Raw genomic sequence first — 20000 nt, forward strand, 5'->3', positions numbered from 1 at the left:
TTGTTCAACTAATCTGTTTTGCAATAAATACTCTACTTCTTTTCTTATGACTTAGCGGTGATGTGGCGACAGTCAATAAGCGCGCTGTTTGAATGGTTTTTCTGTGGTCTTAAGGTGTATCTCATGCCTTGTCAAGTTGGTTCGTTTCGGGACATCTGAGACAATTTCAGGGAAACTTTTAATCAATCGGCTTAATTCCTCTTGTTGCTCCTTATTCAAATGCATTAATTTCTCTTCTAAGTCCCTAATGTTGGATGAATTATTCACTTTGCTTACAGCCCCTACCTCATATCCTTCATCATCTTCCATGGATGGAAGGGTTTGCGCCATACATACCTGTGAAGCTTTGGTCTCGTTTTCCTTCTCCCTGGTTTTTCGATAATGTGGGTCAGATCACTGTTCTTCTCCAAAATCCGGAATGATCCTTGGAACTTGTTGGTAATAGGGAATCTCCCTATCGGTAGGAAAACCAACACCTGGTGTCTTTACTTACTTTGACGGCTGCTTTTCCGGTCCCATACAACAGGGGAACCCCACTCTCTACAGGACCTCCACTGACGTTATATCCTGTTCGTTCAGAGTATTTAACGTGTAATATCACATATTGCTGTTAAATCGTCACAGTCATACGACTAACGGAATAAGAAAGTCTTCAGTTTCCTCTTGAAATCCTTGATGTCTTCAATCATTCGGATGTCTCGTGGGAGCTTATTGTATAGACTCGGGGCAGCATATTTAAAGGCTCTGGGGCCTACAGTAGACATATATCTGGGTTTCAATAGTTTGAAACCATCTTTAACAATTTTCGTTTGAATTTTTTGTGACGTTTTTTTCTGGAAACGATTTGTATATAAGCCCATGATCCGTTAATATAAATTTAGTTGCATTCACCTAACGGCACTCAGGCACACTACTTAACAAAAAATACATAATATTTTGGATATGAAGTAATTTATACAAATCATGTAGTCTACATGCATTACATAAATGCCTAAAGATATTTTGAACATCCCCTCATCCAGCAACGGAGACCTTCCTCGTCCCTATTCCCATCCCCGTATCCCGTGAATACAAGGCCATCCTTTGAGTTACAAATGAGACCAATTAACAGAAAGATCAGGGAATCTAACATTTCGCAGGAAACTGTTGACAAGGATTCCAAGGATGGAGTGGGACTCGTCTAAATATTATATAATTCATTGAGAAAAACTATTCTATAAACTCATTAACGTAAATGATACTTACATATTTAGAAATGTATATTCCTGTGTGCATGTATATATATATATATATATATATATATATATATATATATATGTATATATATATATATATATATATATATATATATATATATATATATATGTATATATATATGTATATATATGATATATATATATATATATATATATATATATATATATATATATATATATATATATATATATATATATATATATATATATATATATATATATATATATATATTCATATATATACATATTTATATATATATATGTATATATATATATATATATACATATATATATATATATATATATATATATATATATATATATATATATAATATATATATATATATATATATATATATATATATATATATATATATGTATATATATATTATGATTATAGCCACGGAAGGAAAAATAAGTACTAACTCAACCAAGACTTTTAATTTTTCCTCTCGTGGCTATGATACATATTTTATGTTCATCGCTTGTCAACTATCGTGATTTCTACTCACACATACACACACAAACAAACACAGACGTACATACACACACATATATATATATATATATATATATATATATATATATATATATATATACAGTATATATGTGTGTTCGTACATATGCGCGCGCGCGTGTGTGTGTGTATATGTATGTGGGTGTACATCTGCGTGTGTGTATTGAAAAGCAAAGAAAGGAGACGGAACGAGAGTGCAAAAATCGTTTTATTGTTATATCCTTCCGATGTAAATAACATTTTGCAATCGAGTATTGATATATTTAATGAAAATGTTACCATATTTTGTTAATTTGATGTACATGTTGCAACGAAAGTGAAGTATTATAAGTGTTGTTCTTTATGTAACTTTAAAAACAATACCAACTACAATTTTCACTGAGATTGGATGTAATAGTGAGTTTTCATGCCCACGAGTAAATTATTATTATTATTATTATTATTATTATTATTATTATTATTATTACATGCTAAGATACAACCATTCTTGGAAAAGCAGCATGCTATAAGCCCAAGAGCTCCAACAGAGAAAATAGCCCAGTGAGGAAAGGAAATAAGGAAAAACTACAAGAAGGTTAAGAACAATAACAACATTAGAATAAATATTTCATATATAAACTATAAAAACTTGAACATAACAAGAGAAATAAAAATAAGATACAATAGCGTGCCCGCGAGTACCCTCAAGCAAGTGAACTCTAACCCAAGACAGTGGAAGACCATGGTGCAGAGTCTATGGCACTACCCAAGACTAGAGAACAATGGTTTAATTTTGGAGTGTCCTTCTCCTAGAAGAGCTGCTTACCATAGCTAAAGAGTCTCTGGAAAGTAGCCACTGAACAATTGCAATAGTTAAACTCTTGAGAGAAGAAGAATTGTTTGAAAATTTCAGTGTTGTCAAGTGTATGAGGAAAGAATAGGCCAGGCTATTCTGTGTATGTGTAGGCAAAGTTGAAATAAGCCGTAACCAGAGAGAGGGATCTAATACAGTACTTTCTCGCCAGTCAAAGGTTACAATAACTCTCTAGCGGTAGTATCTCAACGGGTGGCTGGAAATGTCATAAGAATAAATTCTTCAGCATATGTCCGAAATGTTCGGTTAACTTATGATTGTCTTTATCAAGAGTATGACTTTAGGCGTGCAGTTGTCTTACTTGGTGCAAACATGCACACTCTGTGTCTCTAACAGACCCAAACACACATGCATATATATATATATATATATATATATATATATATATATATATATATATATATATATATATATATATATATATTCTTACGAAGCTGGTCTAGTGTTCAGCAAATAATTTATTATTGTATTTTATTTATAGATTTCATTTGTGTATTTGAGGTGAATAGCCAGCTCCTAAGGTGAGTTCCTCTCATGTAGGTATAAGTTTGGTATGTAGATTACATAAGACTTTTGTCGTTAATTTATTTGTATTTTTCATTCAAGTCAGTATATGGAAATTTACCTTATTTTTAAGAATTAACTTTTTATTTCACGTATTTTGTTAGGAGGTCTTACCTAACTGTTTTCGAGTGTTGTATGACCATATGAGTTATGTAAATCTTTTTTTTTTTTATGAGCTTTTGCATTATATTTGTGAAAAAAATACGTAATTCTTACATGTGTTTTGGAAGGTTCTCAAAAACCCCAGTTTTAGATTTTATCTTTTTTTTTTTTTATTTCTAAAAACGATAGGTGGGCAGAGCAGCTGAGAGAGAGAGAGAGTTGCCTGAAACCAAGGTTCGTCCCCCTGAATTTTTATGTAGTTGATAACTTTGACGTCGCTAGGAGTCAGCCCCAAGCCACGAGAATAATCTATTAGAATGTTCTAGATGATACTAAATTCATATGTAATCTCCCCTAGGAATGTATGCCAGCAGAAGAGACCCAGCCTGTCCTGTGAACGAGCAAAAGTATGTCCTTGGTCTCTCAAAGTGCCTGGATAATGTGTCCTCTCCAAAGCGATTTTGGGCCCCAGCGTATAACATGTGCAGTGTGTTAAAACATAGCTTGCAAATGCGCTATAAATTGTAAATTTATTGTGTTGTGGAGAGTGTTGGTATTGTGTAAATCTTTGTAACTGGCGCAGGGAGATTTATGTACAAACGTGAAGTATACTTGCATCGTAATCAGGTTAACTATTTTCATTAAGTGTCAAGACTAACTAATTGTGTGAAATTTAATTTACAGTGTGTAAGATGTGTTAAGATGAGGCTGCTTGTAGCGCCGCCAACATAAGTGATGTCACTGTCCATGTCACGGGCTATGGCACCACTGCCGAGATGACCCTCATTTACATCCCCTAGGGGCAGCATTGCAAGGACAGGAACATCAGGAACCGGCATTGGGATAGCGCCGGCTTCCATGCTGCGGGCTCACCACATGTTACAAACCCAGTAACAAGCCATCCAGAATCTTCAGGCTGAAATAACAGCGTTGTCACTCCAGGGTAGCAATGTCCCTCAACCAAGGATCCCTTCATCAACGGCTCCGGTAAAGTGCAAAGCTGAAGTGTCCCCTGCAGCCTTTAGGTCTTGGAAATGATCAATGGAGTGTTGGTTGCAGCTATGCAAGTTGAAGCCTAACGAGGCAGTTCATCACATAAGGCTGCATTGTGTTCCGATCTTGCAACGTGCCATCGATTCTAGGTATACTGACGCCCAGTGGAGTGCCCTGTCTACTGAAGGGGCATTCAATGCGGTTAAGCAAATGGTAGTAAAAGCTTCTAATCAAGTGGTGCAGTGGCTAGAGTTTTTTGGTTTCGCCCAAGAGACTAGTAAGTCCTTCAATTATTATTTTATTAAGTGAAAGCAAAAGGCTACTGATTGTGCATTCACATGTCCTAATTGCAATCATGATTTATCTGAATATATGCTTTTGCTTAAGCTCATGGTAGGCCTAAGTGATAAAGTGCTCAAAAGGCAAGTGTTTCAATCATGCAATAATATTCGCGATATCGACTCCCTCAGAGTCATGTGCAGTGCATTCAAGGGACCCCGTGATGATGCCCTTCATAATAGAGCATGGCTTAGCAGCTCCCCTAGAGCAGCTGCTGCCATTGGTTTTTAGGAGGAACACGAGATGGAAGTGGCAGCCGCCCTTCGTAACTGGGACACGAGCACCCTTGTAAAAGTACAATTGTGCCCCTGTGGTAATTGTGGGACTCGTCATACCCTAGGTATTCCTCATGTCCTGCAAGAAAAATGACATGTCATGGGTGCGGTAAAATCAGTCACCTGAAGAAGTGTTGCAGAGGGCAGATCACCAGGAATAATGTTAGTGGTCTGGCAGCGCAGTCAGACATAGCGGGTGCAGTGATCGCGGTTGTTGTAGCAGCAGAGGCAGGTCGCAAAATGGGCCATGCCCACAACCCACTATTCGTATCGATGTATGCTTGGCCAACTTGGGAGACTGGTCCTGTGTACGAGCGGTGCCAGAAACTGGTGCCCTGGTTCAGCATGGAGACAGCGGACACGGTCAGACTTGCAGTGAGACCTCTAGACTTCATGTGCACACTGGATCTAAAGGACGCTTACTTCCAGATCCCAATCCATCCGTCTTCCAGGAAGTACTTGAGATTCTGCCTAGACAACAAGATCTACCAGTTCAAGGTGCTGTGTTTCGGTCTCTCCACAGCTCCTCAGGTGTTCACCAGAGTGTGTTGCGGGACCAGCTATTTTTGCGAAGTGGAACATAAAACCAGCTAAGTTGAGGTTGAAGAGAGGATTGCGAGACTTTGCCAACCTGCATCTGAAGTGTTAATGTCGACCTCTTGTACCATAGAATACAAGGGGAGGCACACAACCCAGGAAGTATACTTTGTAAAGTCCTCCCTTGATTTTTGTTCATCCCTGGATGCCTTCAAGAAACTTGGTCTTGTGCCAGAAATGTTTCCAAACCATGCCCCCTTCCTAGCTCTGCCCCCTAGCAGCAAGTGCAACCTATATAATCGCTAAAACAACTGATCAACCTGCGAGACCGTCCGCCATTCCATTTCCCCGTAGTGAGGAGAGTATTACCAGATTAGAAAACTGGTTATTAGCCCATTTTTCAAGTACAACTTTCAACACCGAGAGAGAGCCCCTCCCAGTAATGAATGGGGAACACCACCATATCCACTTATTACCTGACACAGTTCCTTATGCCTGCTACACACCTGTGTCAATACCTAAGCACTGGGAAGCGGAGGTGAAAGCCCAGTTGGAGGAGGACGTCAAGAGAGGGGTCTTCCAAAGTGCTCCCCCTGGAGAGGGCACAGAATGGTGTTCATGTATGGTGGTCGTGGCCAAGAAATCGGGGCAACCAAGGCGTACGGTTGACTATCAAAAACACAACGCAAGTTGTAGAACGGAGACGCACCATACCCCTATGCCCTTCGATATGGTATCTAGCATTCCCCTTTTCTCCAGATAGAACTGGACAAGGTAAGTGTGTGTGATACTACCACATACATCCATGCGATAAATGGAATGGGAGGTGACAAAGTAAACTAGTAGGTTCTTTAAAATCTTGTATAATAAAGATATACGGACATAAATGTGACAGAAGCGGGAAGCAGGTCCATGCTTGTCATTATAGGGACCACTGAACAATGACTGACTACTATATGCACATGGCGGAAAAAAAAGCAGTGTTGACACATATAATTACATTGTTGCCACAATGCATAAGGAAAAAGTGATCTTACAGTATGTGTAATGGGAAAAGATAAATGGAAATAAATATTATTCTTCTAAAAGAAAAATATTAAAGCAAATGTAAATTAATGTTCATACACCGTATGTGATGTAAATAATATACAGCATAACATTAGATATCTATACACCTCCCTCCCCCTTTACGCTCGTAGCAGTGTCTTGAGCGGAACATTAATTTCTCTGAGCTAGTCGAGGTGAATGATGAGGGACATTGGAGGGTTCAGATGATGGCTCTCTTTCCTGGCCAGAGCAAGGGGATGCAGGGTCTTGGGGAGAGGTGTCATCACTTATATTAGCCACTGGGCATAAATGTCTACGGTTTCGAAAGCATACACTACCACTTGGAAGACGTACTTCATACTTTCTTGACATTCTGCGTCCCATCACGATACCAACCTTGTCCCATCGAAGCGTCGTTGCGTCCTGTATCCTAACTCATTGGCCGATGGTGAGCTTGGGTAGAGGGCGGGCATGAGAATTGTAAAGGCTCATGGCCTGGTCGGTTTGGGCAGCAGTGCGACAGTCATAATCTTGGGTCTTAGTTTGCCACTCCTCTTTGAATGATCTGGTGTGGGCTGGAACACAAGTGCAGAGAGAATGGCCATAGAGAATCTGCGCAGGGGAGTGTCCAGCAGGGTTCGGTGTATTCCGAAGCTCCAGCAGTCCTCTATCAAAGGCTTCACAATCTATGTTCCTGGATGGGGCAGACTTGAGGATAAGGTGTTTAACAGCTTTCACGGCCGCTTCTGCATGTCCATTAGACTGAGGGTAATGTGGAGAAGTGATGATGTGTTGAACTCCCCAGCGGTCGGCAAATTGCTTGAAGTCTTGGCTGGAAAATGGGGGTCCTCCATCAGTTCGTAAGCGGAGTGGAACACTAATCTCGCGGAAGAAAACACAGAACATTCTTGTAACTCTGGCTGCAGTTGTGTCACGTCCACAGGAAACAGTCACAGGCCAGCCTGAAAGTCTATCAGCAATAACAAGGAAGGATTTTCCTGCTACGTGAAAGAAGTCAGCTGACACACTTTCAAAGGGCCGGGATGGGTGGTCGTCACACATGTAAGGTTCCTGTTGCTGACTAGGGAGAAGCTGTTGGCAGGCCTCACAGCTTTCTACTTTACTCTTGATATCTGCATTGATGCCTGGCCAGAATACTGTCTGCATTGCACGACATCGAGTAGCTTCAGTCCCTCGGTGACTGTCGTGGAGTCAATCCAAGGTGCGTCTGGTATACAAAGTTCTCTTCCTACCCGCCATACTGCAGTGAAGATGTAGGGGGCCACTTTCATCTTGAGGCATGGAAGGCGTTGATTCTCAATAGCATCCAAAGTGTAGTGATTGAGAATTGGTATCAAGGGATGATGATCAGTCATTAAGGTGAAATGCTGAAGTTCAGATAAGTATAGGCAGCACTTAGCTATAGCCCAAGTGACTGCAAGTAGCTCCAGCTCTATGGTGGTATAACGAGTCTCTGTATACGTAAGGAAACGATAGCCACACTGGACAAGACGCATCTGACCTTGGCCGTGATCTTGAAGTAGGGCATAGCCGAGACCGTATAGGCATGAAGCATCTGTTTGCAGAACTACAGGCGAGACAGGATTGAAGGGTAATAAGACAGGTGGTGAAGGCAGAGCTGTCTTGACTTTCTTAAATGCTCGCTTATGGTTGGGCGTCCAGACGAATGAGCGTTTGGGGTTCGTAAGTGGGCGTAGGGGCTGTGCTGCTGCTGCGATGTCTGGAGGGAAGTCGGCAAGTTGATTGACAAGACCCATAAACGACCTGACATCTGTGACATTGGATGGTGTAGGAAAGTCACGTATAGCTGATACCTTGTCAGGGTCTGCTGCAATATCATCAGATGATAAGACAACCGCAAAAGTTAACTTTAGGGGTGGCTACAGTGAACTTGTCCTTGTTGAGGGTAATGCCATATTGACGGCATCTGGTCAGCATCTGGTGCACGTGTTGTGGGTGGGAAGGGAGATCCTCGTCGGAAAGGAGGATGTCATTTACAACCTTCACATAGTTGGGAACACCTTGTAGTGCCATATCTCCACGGAGGCAGTATGCATCACCTGTTGCTGAAAATCCCATTGGGCCGCGAAAGTGCTGGAATCTTCCGTACGGATTTATAAATGTAGTCAGGTAGGGGTCCGAGTCTGCCAACTCCATTTGCCAATAGCCATGCAGGGTATCTGCTGTGGTGAAGTACTTCGCAGTAGGAGAGATGTTGCGGATGGCATCATGGGGCGTTGGTGATGGGTGTGTAGGGCGGGCTACCTGAGAATTTAGATGGGTGTGATCCACAGTGATGCACACACTTTTGTCCTTGGGTACCAAGACCATGGGATGGCACCATTCAGAGGGTTTGTCGCATGCTGGTCTGATGATTCCTTGTTGCACTAAGGAGTCAAGTTCTTCTTTCACTTGATCTCTGAGAGGAAACGGAATGGGCCTGGGCTTATGTACAGCGAAGGGTGTAGCGCCAGGTTTCAGGTGAATCCTCATCGGAGGGCCTGCCATTTTCTTTAGTGGCTGGGTTTGTAGATCCTTCTTGGATATGAGGACGTCACTGAAGTGCCGAAGAAAATTGTCCCTAATAGCTGCGGATGACGTCATGGCGGAGGCAGGAATCTGAGCGCATCTGTTGACATGTGTTACCATGAGGATGGGCTTCGGGAAGTCCGGTGACACTATGGCAAGGGCTCAGCAATGTTCACGAGAAAGGAGGGGAGTTTGGATATCCTCATGAACATGTATGGTTGCTGAGCAAGACTTTTTGCCAAGACGAAGTGTTGCCAGGAAGTATCCTACAGCTGGTGTCATGGGGGATCCATCTGCTGTCACGAGGTTCAAGGCTTGTCCGAGATATGCGGAGTACATCCAAATGCATGGTGCCAATCACTGTGATGTCTGTTCTTGTATCGGGGTTTAGCTACCCGAGTTATCACCCACGAAACAGCAGCTGGTATTTGACTTAGTAGTAGGAGGTGAAGCTGTATACCCAGTCTAACTTTTCTTGGTAGATAAGCACATCTTTACAAAATGTCCCTGTTTCTTGCAGGTATTGCACTGAGATTTCTTAGCTGGGCATTTCTGAGTGCAGGGCCAATAACCTGTGCGTTCGCAGTTATTGCACGTTGCACCTGTGGCTTGGTATTTTCCGGAATCGTGTTTGCGAGAGCAATATTGGCAAGGGTTATTGTTATGAGACTGGTGAGAACGTTGGTCAGGAGATCGATGAGAAGTCATCTTCTGTAGATACTGGTTCTTCTTGTATGCAGATACTGCATTGACTTGGCTAGGGGAAGATGCAATGGCTGATGCAGTTGCACGAGTAGATTCGTAGGAGTTGCAGCATTTCACAAACTCTGCGAGGGTAGATGAGGGTTGGAGGGGAATAAGGCGTTGTATTAACTCTTCGTCTCTCACGCCCTTCAAAATTACCATCTGCAATTACCGTTCAGTGCAAGAGTTGGGGTTGCCAGTGCAGAAGTCTACTTCATTAGCAAATTCCTTGAGGCGTGCGTAGTAGTCTGTAAACGATTCTCCGACAGCCTGTATGCAGGACAACAATTTCCTGCGTCATAAGGCTTCATTTCTAAGGCTGTGAAAGTGCTTCTGCAGTGTATCCAACACCTCTGTAAGGGAAAGTGATGTGTTGGGAGGGATGCCCAGTGTATGCGTAAGCAGGCCCTGGACGTCAAGGGAGATGCAAGTTTTCAAGTGAATTAGCTGGGAAGTTTGATGTAAGCTATCAAGTCCAACTAATGCTGCATAATCCTCAAAACGGAGTCTCCATTGGCGAAACGCTTGATATGTTGCATCTTGTTTTGTTGCAAGAGAGGTGGGGGATGGACCATAGGCTTGCCAGAAGTTTTAGGTGTATGCACTGAGAAGTCAGGGGTTAGGGGAACAGGTGTAACAGGAGGTGCAATTATGGGGGTAGGTTGCTGGGGTTATGATGCCGCAATCTGTCTTGATAGCAAGGAGAAAAGAGACATGAACTGCTGGTTGTCTTTCTGTCTTGATTGCTCCATCTGTAGTCTGAAGGTCTGCTCCTCTTGTCATCGTCGGTCTTGGTCTTGCATGCTGGAAGTCTGCAGAGAGTGGATGAGATGAAGTATATCATTATTGAGGTCTCCTGACCTATGGGGAAAGTGATGCTGGTATCTTCATCAGCAGTGGAGAGGTGCACAAGTACTTCGTCTCTGCCTGATCCTATGTGTGATCCTCTGTCTGATCCATTAAATCAATTAGCTGTTCCTCTTGCTGAGCCATATTGAGTTCGGTGTTGTAAGAGAGCTTAAAATCTGTAGAGCGCCAGAAAAATATCCAAATCGCTGCATATGAGCGAAAGAAAGCAATTTGGGTAGTTAAAAATTACAATGTTTGTCAGTGAGCTTGTGAAATAAGCGCCAGTTGGGTGAGATGAGCGAGTGTGTGTTGCGACCAGAGGGGACGCGGGTGTGGTGGGCGTGCCTCTTGGCGAGCGCCTCGGGCCTGTCACCATCGATGCATGAAAGAAGGACGGGTGGTGGGGCTGCTGAGAAAAATGGTACTAGAGTTCAAATGTCCTAAGAAATGTTGGCAAGGACACTAGCATAATACAACACAGCACTATAACACACTGACACTCTAACCCTGCACTGCATAAACACTGTATCACTCTTAACAGACTATAGTTAAAATTTTGAGTCACTGTAAGGGTTCCAAAGTGCGAGACGAGAATTAAACAGCAATGGCGGCAGTCTTCTTTGAATCCATAACGTCCGGTTACTCGCTGCGCATTGTGTGTGATACTGCCACATACATCCATGCGATAAATGGAATGGGGGTGACAAAGTAAACTAGTAGGTTCTTTAAAATCTTGTATAATGAAGATATACGGACATAAATGTGACAGAAGCGGGAAGCAGGTCCATGCTTGTCACTACAGTGACCACTAAACAACGACTGACTACTATGTGCACATGGCGGAAATAATTACATTGTTGCCATGTTGCATAATGAAAAAATGGTCTTACAGTACATGTAATGGGAAAAGATTAATGGAAATAGATATCATTCTTCTACAAAATAATAATAAAGCAAATGTGAATTAATGTTCATAAACTGAATGTAATGTAAATAATATACAGCATAACATTAGATATCTATACAGAAAGCATACCCCTAACGTCATTCATCACACCTTGGGGCAGGTACCGATACTGAAGGACACCAATGGGGTATTGTTCTGCCTCCGACGCATATACACGCCATTTCGATGATGCCATAGAAGAAGTACCCAGGAAGTTTAAGTGTGTGGACGACACACTTCTTTATGATTTGGGCATAGAAGGTGCCTTTTGGCATGTGTATGACTTCCTTGTAGTCTGTGCATATAAGGGCATCACTTTGAAACCAGAAAAATTCAAATTCTGCAAGAAAGAAGGGGAATTCGTCGGGTTTGACGTCGGTTTGGACTCCTACAAGCCTTCAGAAGATTGTTTATCAGCCATCAAAAGTTTTTTTATGCCCCAAAAGCCCAAAATATCTGACATCAGGTCATGGTATGGTTTTGTCAATCAGCTGGCCCCCTTCCTGACAACAGCACCTATCATGACCTACTTTAGAGACCTGCTGAAGAAGCCCTCAGGCAAACAGGTCTATTGGGATGAGCACCTTCGGGAGAAGTTTCGTCAAGTGCAAGACATCGTCTGCAAGTTGACCAAGGACGCCTCACCTACTATGACAAACTGCAGCCGACTGTCGCAGTCCTTATTGGAGTAAGGAGGCATGGGCTTCGTCATCCTCCAACAATAGTGCAGTTGTACCTCCGTCAAAACCCCCTTCTGTTGTAGAGATGATGGGAGAATAGCGCTTTGAGGCAGTTGTTTCCTCACGTCTGCCGAGTCTGGGTATGCAGCTGTGGAGGGAGAAACCCTTGCAGTGGCCTGGTGCTTAAAAAAGGCACAATTATTCTCATTGGCCTGCCCAAGCTTAACCATTATCACGGACCACCACCACCCTTTAGTCAAGTTACTAGGCAATAGAAGTCTTGGCGATATTACCAGCCCCAGACTATTTAGATTAAAGGAGAAAACATTATTGCATAAATTCAATGTCAGATACCTACCAGGAAATAGAAATCATGCTGCTGAATTCCTTCCTCGATTTCCTGCCTTGAGGACGGCGCCAGATAAACAGAATGCAAGCTTCAACGAAGAATTAACGATTGCTATGGTGTCAGCAATCACAGGAAACCTACAGGAGTAGTGCACCATAGACGAGAAAACTGTTGAAGAGGCAGCCCAGGACGACCCAGCATATCAGTCACTCGAGGGACTGCAGGGGACTGGAACCCGAAGAAATCTCAAGAAATTGCATGTTTGAGGCCCTTCTATGGCATCGGAATACGTCTCTATATCTGGCAACCTTGTCACATACTGCTTCAACGACAACTGTATCCTCCTTGTCATTCCCGAAGGGCTCCGCTATCAGATAACCGCCAACCTCCATGCTAGATATCAAGGCCTAGATACAATGTTGAGAAGGGCAAGACATTTGATCTATTGGTTGGGTATCGAAGGTGACCTCCAGCATCATCGTTTGCGGTGTACATTGTGTGATGCCCACTTACCAACACTGCCGGCCGAAGTCATGAAAATGACCCCTGCCCCAGAGTATCTGTTCCAACAGACTGTCATAGACCTGGTTCAGGTTGAAGAACACATGTATATGGCATATTGTAACAGGCTTACAGGCTGGCTAGAAATAGCCCATATCCCTAGTGCCCCCACATCTGCAAAGGTCATAGCAAAACTCAATCATTACTTCACTCGATGAGGAGAACCTGAACAAATGTCTACTGAAAGTGGCACCAATCTGGTGAGTGAAGAGATGATGACCTTCTACAGGAGATGGAGAGTTGACATACGCCTATCATCGGCCCACTACCCGCAGTCAAATGGGAGAGCCGAGGCCACAGTTAAGTCCGCAAAGAGGATAATTAGAACAAGTATCAGTGGGACTGGAAGCCTCAATGACGACAAGGTATCATTGGCCATGCTCAATACCTGAAGACGCCCTTAAAGGGAATAAATAAATCCCTGGCACAATTGGCAGCTGGGTAACAGCTGCACGATGGTGTACTGACCACAAAACTCAACTATATGATATAACATCACTGGAGAAAATCCATTAGAAAAAGAGAAATTCAAGTAGCAGAGAAAAATGAGAAGATAATTGAAAGTGTCACCGACAGGAGGCTAACGCCCCGACAGCTAGGCATGCACATTAGGGTTCAGAACTAGATGACCAAGGCCTGGGACAGGCTGGGAATCATAGTCGAGCAATGACCTCATAGACAGTACATCGTAAGACTAGATCGTAGTGGGCGTCTGTCGATGAGAAACAGAAGACACCTCAAGGTCACTGAACTGCCAGTCAGGGAGACAACAGGAGCCACTCCTACCGATGACGAAGTGGCTCATGCATTTAAGTCTCCTCCATCAGCACCAGAGGCACAGCCTCCAAGGAAGAGAGAGGCCCCTGTCTGGATGAACGATTATGTATAATTATCTTTGCTTTGATTCTGCATTTATAGAATGAAAGTATTTTTTGTTCTGTTTTACTGCACTTAGACGTGCATTGATTTCATATTTGCAAAATTATATTCTGTATGAGATTTCGTGTTGATGTTGCTTTCACAACTCAATTTTAGTGCAAATCTTGCTATGCTGATGTAATCATTATCTCACTAGATGTTATGTTAATGCTGTTGATTTTGCTCTCTCTCTCTCTCTCTCTCTCTCTCTCTCTCTCTCTCTCTCTCTCTCTCTCTCTCTCTCTTAGTCATCCTAACCCTTAATTATTACGATTATGACCACCAGCTCCTCATTGCCACACTGAAATTAAAACTGAATGCACCCAACAGAAATATAGATAGAATACCTAGGTTTGATACAACTAAGCTTCTAGAGGAAGAGTACAGAGAAACATTTGCAATTGAATGTAGGAATCGATTTGCAGTCTTAGAGACTTTAAGAGACAAAGAACAGACAATTAATGAAGAATGGTGGGATATTAGGTAACATATATCAGTCAGTTGGTAGTGAAGTCTTGGGACAAACAGTTACAAAGAGAAAGCCATGAATATCGAATGATACTTGGGATACTATAAAAAAGGAGACAATGACAGAAATTGATTGTTGAAAGTTTTCGAGGAAGTAATGATATTTACAAGGTAGAGCATGCTAAGTATTCCAGTATTGACAACGAGGTCAAAAGAAAAGCCAGGTATGACTGGAGAGAGTGTTTAGACAGTGAAGCAGATGGCTATGGTGTGAGAATTGCACATAGAATTATTAATGAAATCTCGACTGGGGCAAAGAAGAAGAAGCATATACTCTCTTTAGAGATAGCTCTGTTATAGCAACAGAAGATGAAGAAAGACAATGTTGGATGGAACACTTTAATGAGGTTATGAATAGGACAAATATAGGGAATAATTTGATTGATATACCTGAAGCTGATGAAGGCCTTGATGTGCCCATGAATAAATTCAGTGTGTTTGAAGTCAAAGCTATCCTAAAAAAACTAAAGAGATGAAGAGCTCCTGGATGTGATGGAATAAGTGCTGAGATGATACTGGTCGAAAATGAAGTGACTCCCAGACTACTTACAAGATTATGTTGTAGAATGTGGCATGAAGAGACAAAACCTGATGAATGGGAGTTAGGAGTGATGGTGAAATAGCTAAAAAGGGAGACCTGACTGATTAAAATAATTACAGAGGCATAACACTTACGTCAGCTGTTATGAAAATATATAGTATGCTTATTCTTAAGAGACTGGAGAGAAAGTTTGATGAAAAGCTGAGAGATGAACAAGTATGATTTAGAAAAGGTAGAAGTTGCACCGACTAAATTTTCATTTTGGGACATATTGTACAGCAATGTGTAGAATACAGAAATCCCCTTTTGATGGTATTTGTGGACTATGAAATAGCCTTTGATAGGGTGCACCGGCCAATTTTGTGGAGAATCCTGCATTATTATGAAATTTCTCTAAAATATATAAATTTGATTAGGTCTGTTCATGAGCATAGCAAGTGCAAAGTTAATGTTAATTGAATCTTATCAAGTGAGTTTCCAGTGAACAGCGGAGTACTCCAAGGGAATGTTTTTTCACCTATGTTGTTTATCCTCCTCATGGACTTTGTAATGTGTAGAACAGTCAGAAATGGTGGAGAAGGATTGGACTGGATTGGTGATAGGAATTTAGCAGACCTAGAGTATGCTGATGGTGCTGTCCTTCTTAGCATAATACCACAGGATTTGCTATGCTTGTTTATCAGAATGCATGAAATATCACACGAGGTTAGGCTGAAGATAAATAGAAGAAAGACAGAGATGATGAGAACGGAGTATGGAATGGAAGATGAAATATCATTGGAAGGAGAAAGGAATAATGAGGTAGAATCATTTAAGTATTTAGGAACAATGATCTTCAATACAGGGTCTTTAGAATTAGAGTTTATTGAAAAATTTAAAAAAGCAAATCAGACAATGGCTAGGTTAAGTAACATTTGAAATCAAATCGCCTAAAATTTCATATAAAATCAGACTATATATCAGTTTAGGGAGATCAGTATTACTGTATGGACATAAGTCATGGTATGACAATGAAACAATCTCCAATAGATTTAGTAGATTTGAGAATAAAAGGCAGGACAGGATTAGAAATGAAACTATAAGAGAGATTACTAGAGTACCATGTGTGGATGAGATCATGATGAGGGGTAGATGGAGATGGTTTGGGCATGCTCTTCGCACTCTCCAAGAGAGATTAGTTCACCAAACGTTTAACTGGGCTCCACAAGGCACTAGAAGAATTGGAAGACCCAGGCCTACATGGCTTAGGTCTATAATGCGCAAAGTAGGAGATGATGAATAGAGAAGTACTGAATTAAAAGCTCAAAACAGAGATGACTGGCGAAATCTAACCGAGGCCCTGATGTTTTTTTTTAAGTGTTGAACATTTCGTTTGTTATATCTGCTTTTGATATTGTCATTTATAAGTTTTGAAAATATTACCCTCCTTGTAATATTTTGGGAGAGAGATGTAAGATGTGCTAAGATGAGGCTGTTTGTAGCGCCGCCCACATAAGGGACGTCACTCTCCATATCACGGGCAATTCTGTATATTTTCCCTCTGCTGTCACGCTGTGAATCAGTTGCAATGAAGATACGAAACCATGCTGACTATCATTTCCTGATCCTGCCTAGATTTAGATCCAACATAGTGAAACAAGTGATTTTATAATTTTACTAAATATTTATTTCCTTTGACTTAGTCTAATGCTTTATGCAGATTCAATATTTCGAGTCAAGTCATTATATAATTCTCAGAGTATAACATTTTTTTTTTTCTTAATCTAAGTTTAATTCAAACTTATTATTTCGAGTGATTTATTTTTTATGTAAATACTTTCAATGTTGTAATTTTATAAAATACATTTATTTTTGTAAAGAGTGTATTATTTCAATTACCAGTGTTTTCACAGTACTCTCTCGTATCCCAGTTAAAGAATCGAAGTAAGAGGTGGTTTGAATAATTCTTAATAATAATTACCCAGTTTTGTTTTGAGTGTACTTAAGAGACCTTTGGATATTCAGCGTTTTTATGTATTGCTGTGTGGGAGTTATTTAACTGTCTCAGAGCTCGGGTATTATTTTCAAGTGTAACAGATTTAATGTAAAGACGAACAGGCGAGTTTGAACTTGAGAGGGTGTATAGTTTGCCAGCCATGATATATATAATATTATACTTTGTTTCATATATATTTATATATATATATATATATATATATATATATATATATATATGTATATATATATATATATATATATATATATATATATATATATATATATATATATATATATTGTTAGGTTGTTTGACTTTAAAACAACCTAGTTTCAATTTTTTAACTGCCCTCTTTTCTTTGTTAAGGCGGGAGACTTGTTTACTTGAGTGACAAGAGGCAGTCAGGTTTGGGAAGCCAGATGGACATGTTCTCGTGATGCAGTCGAGAATGAGCAGCAGCAACAGCTTTGAAGTATCACCTAGTTGATGGTAATTGGTGATGGTCCTGATAAAGCAAGTGTAGGTCACTTGTCGTCAACCCAGCTCCCGAGGTCGAGATGGTGACCAAACCATGGTTACCAGTTTTGAAGAGATATTCTTCGGTGGCAGCAAAGTGGCTGTCGCATCGACACTGTCGTGGTCGTTACCGTACAGTGTTCGATGGTCGTCCTCGAGGATCATGGATTGTGTTTCTGGATGTTTATGATATGTTGGAAGAGCAGTGTATGGCTCTTCAGTAATATGGTGTATTTAATTTGGTTTTGTATCGTGTTGAGCAAGTATTAGCTCTTGTTATTTAGTGAGGAGCAAGTGTATGGGCTCATCTTCATCATTTTATTGGTAATGAAAGATTATCTTGTTTGTCATTGCTGTTGCATGCTGTGTTTTTGTTGATGTCTATTGCTAATTTTATTTATCATTTGCTTAAACTTTAAGTTTTCTGCATTTGTAATTTTGAATGTCTGAATTTATGGTGGTGATAATTTGGGTCATTGTGCTTCCCCTTACCTGTGCTCATTGTAATTATGGTATATAATTTTTGTATAATAAACTAGGTTAAGGTACTCTAGTATTTTCTTTTTTACCCACACCTTTGGTTGTTGCAGTCCATCAGTTCATTCTAGTCTCATTTCTTTTGGTATTTTAAAGAACCCGATGAACCATTAAGACGGTTCATAAAACACACACACACACACACACATATATATATATATATATATATATATAAATATATTTATATATATGTATATATATACAGTATATATATATATATATATATATATATATATATATATATATATATATTTATATATATGTATATATATATATATATATATATATATATATATATATATATATATTTATATATGTATATATATATATATATATATATATATATATATATATATATATATATATATATATATATATATATATGTGCATTATTACGACTGACAAGTTACATAAACTCTCAAGCTCCAAACTCACCAGCTTATTTTTACACAAGTTTTTTACACTTGAATTATCCCCGATCTCTGAGAAAGCATGCAACCCCCAGACAGCAATATATAAAAACACTGAATATCCCAAGGTCTCTTACGTACACTCTAAACAAAACTGGGTGATAGCTTCACTTGAACTATTAAAAAACAACCTCTTACTTTGATTCTTAAACAGGGATTATGAGCAAGCACTTAAGAAATATGGGTGATCGAAATGATACACACTTTACAAAAATAAATTTGTTCTATAAAAGTTACAAGACTAATACAAAAAAAATTAACACCAGAATTTAATTACTCAAAATATTAAATCTGAACAAAACCTTAGACAAAGACAAGAAAATGTTATCTTAAGAAATTATACAATCAGTTCTTTTACAGCAAATTAATTTATAAAAACATTTAATTTTGATGATTAATAAAAATAGTTAACACTTTAAAATTCTAATGATTAAACCCTTAATGAAATTTACATAAATGTAAGTGGTACAATTACGTCCTTTGGATCACACGAGGTAACCAAACAGATAAGCAATATAAATACACTTCACTGTTTTAACCTAAAGCTCACAGGGCCAATTACAAAAATTTATGTTATTCCAGTACTCACATTAACAAAATACACTTGAAATATTTTGCAACAGATTCGTCATTGTTTGAACACACTACACATGATATATGTTGGATAGAAAGCGTTAATAACGTTTAAGGGGGCACACAATTGGCGCGCTTGAGAGGAGAGAGATGAACTTTCCCTCTTTCAAAGGGACAGGCTAGATCTTTTCTGCTGCTCATGCATTCCTAGGGAGGTATATATATATAATTAAAACATCTAGATATTTCTAGTAGATCATAGCTTGGGGGTCTAGGCTCTAGCGGCAAGGTTACCAATGTATTATTTTGAACAGAGAAACAAACCTTGCTTGCTAGGCAACCCTCTCTCAGCTAACTCCGCCCACCAACCCCTCAAAACATTAAAAAAAAATGTAAATCTATTTCAAGAACTTTCATGCACAGTCTAAGTACGTGGAAATATAAACTTGATGTAATACCACGTAAACATGATGTAAGCCCTTGTTTTCCTACCTTGTATGGGTCATACACATAACTAATTGACATTACATAAAACTTCATAACAAACTTCATGAAATAAATAAGTTAATTCTTTAAAATAACGTAAATTTACATATACTGACTTGAATGACAAATACAATTAATTGGACAACGAAAATCTTATTTAATTTACAAACAATTACTTAAACCTCCATGTGAGGAACTCACCTTACGAGCTGCCTATACATCTCTTAAATACACAAATAAAATACATAAATATTGTATTTACTCTATACTAGACCAGCTTTGTAAGAATATATA

General features: G+C 39.8%; 1 protein-coding gene and 1 pseudogene across 2 annotated transcripts in view; one reads left to right on the forward strand and one right to left on the reverse strand.

Annotated features, from left to right (window-relative positions):
- LOC137618122 (G-protein coupled receptor Mth-like) overlaps positions 1–20000 on the forward strand; it is a 157686-nt gene that overhangs the window by 69939 nt on the left and 67747 nt on the right. The window lies entirely within an intron of this gene.
- Positions 6604–7625, reverse strand: LOC137617853 (uncharacterized; annotated as a pseudogene).

This window comes from Palaemon carinicauda, chromosome 24 (assembly GCF_036898095.1).
Source record: "Palaemon carinicauda isolate YSFRI2023 chromosome 24, ASM3689809v2, whole genome shotgun sequence".
NCBI lineage: Eukaryota > Metazoa > Arthropoda > Malacostraca > Decapoda > Palaemonidae > Palaemon > Palaemon carinicauda.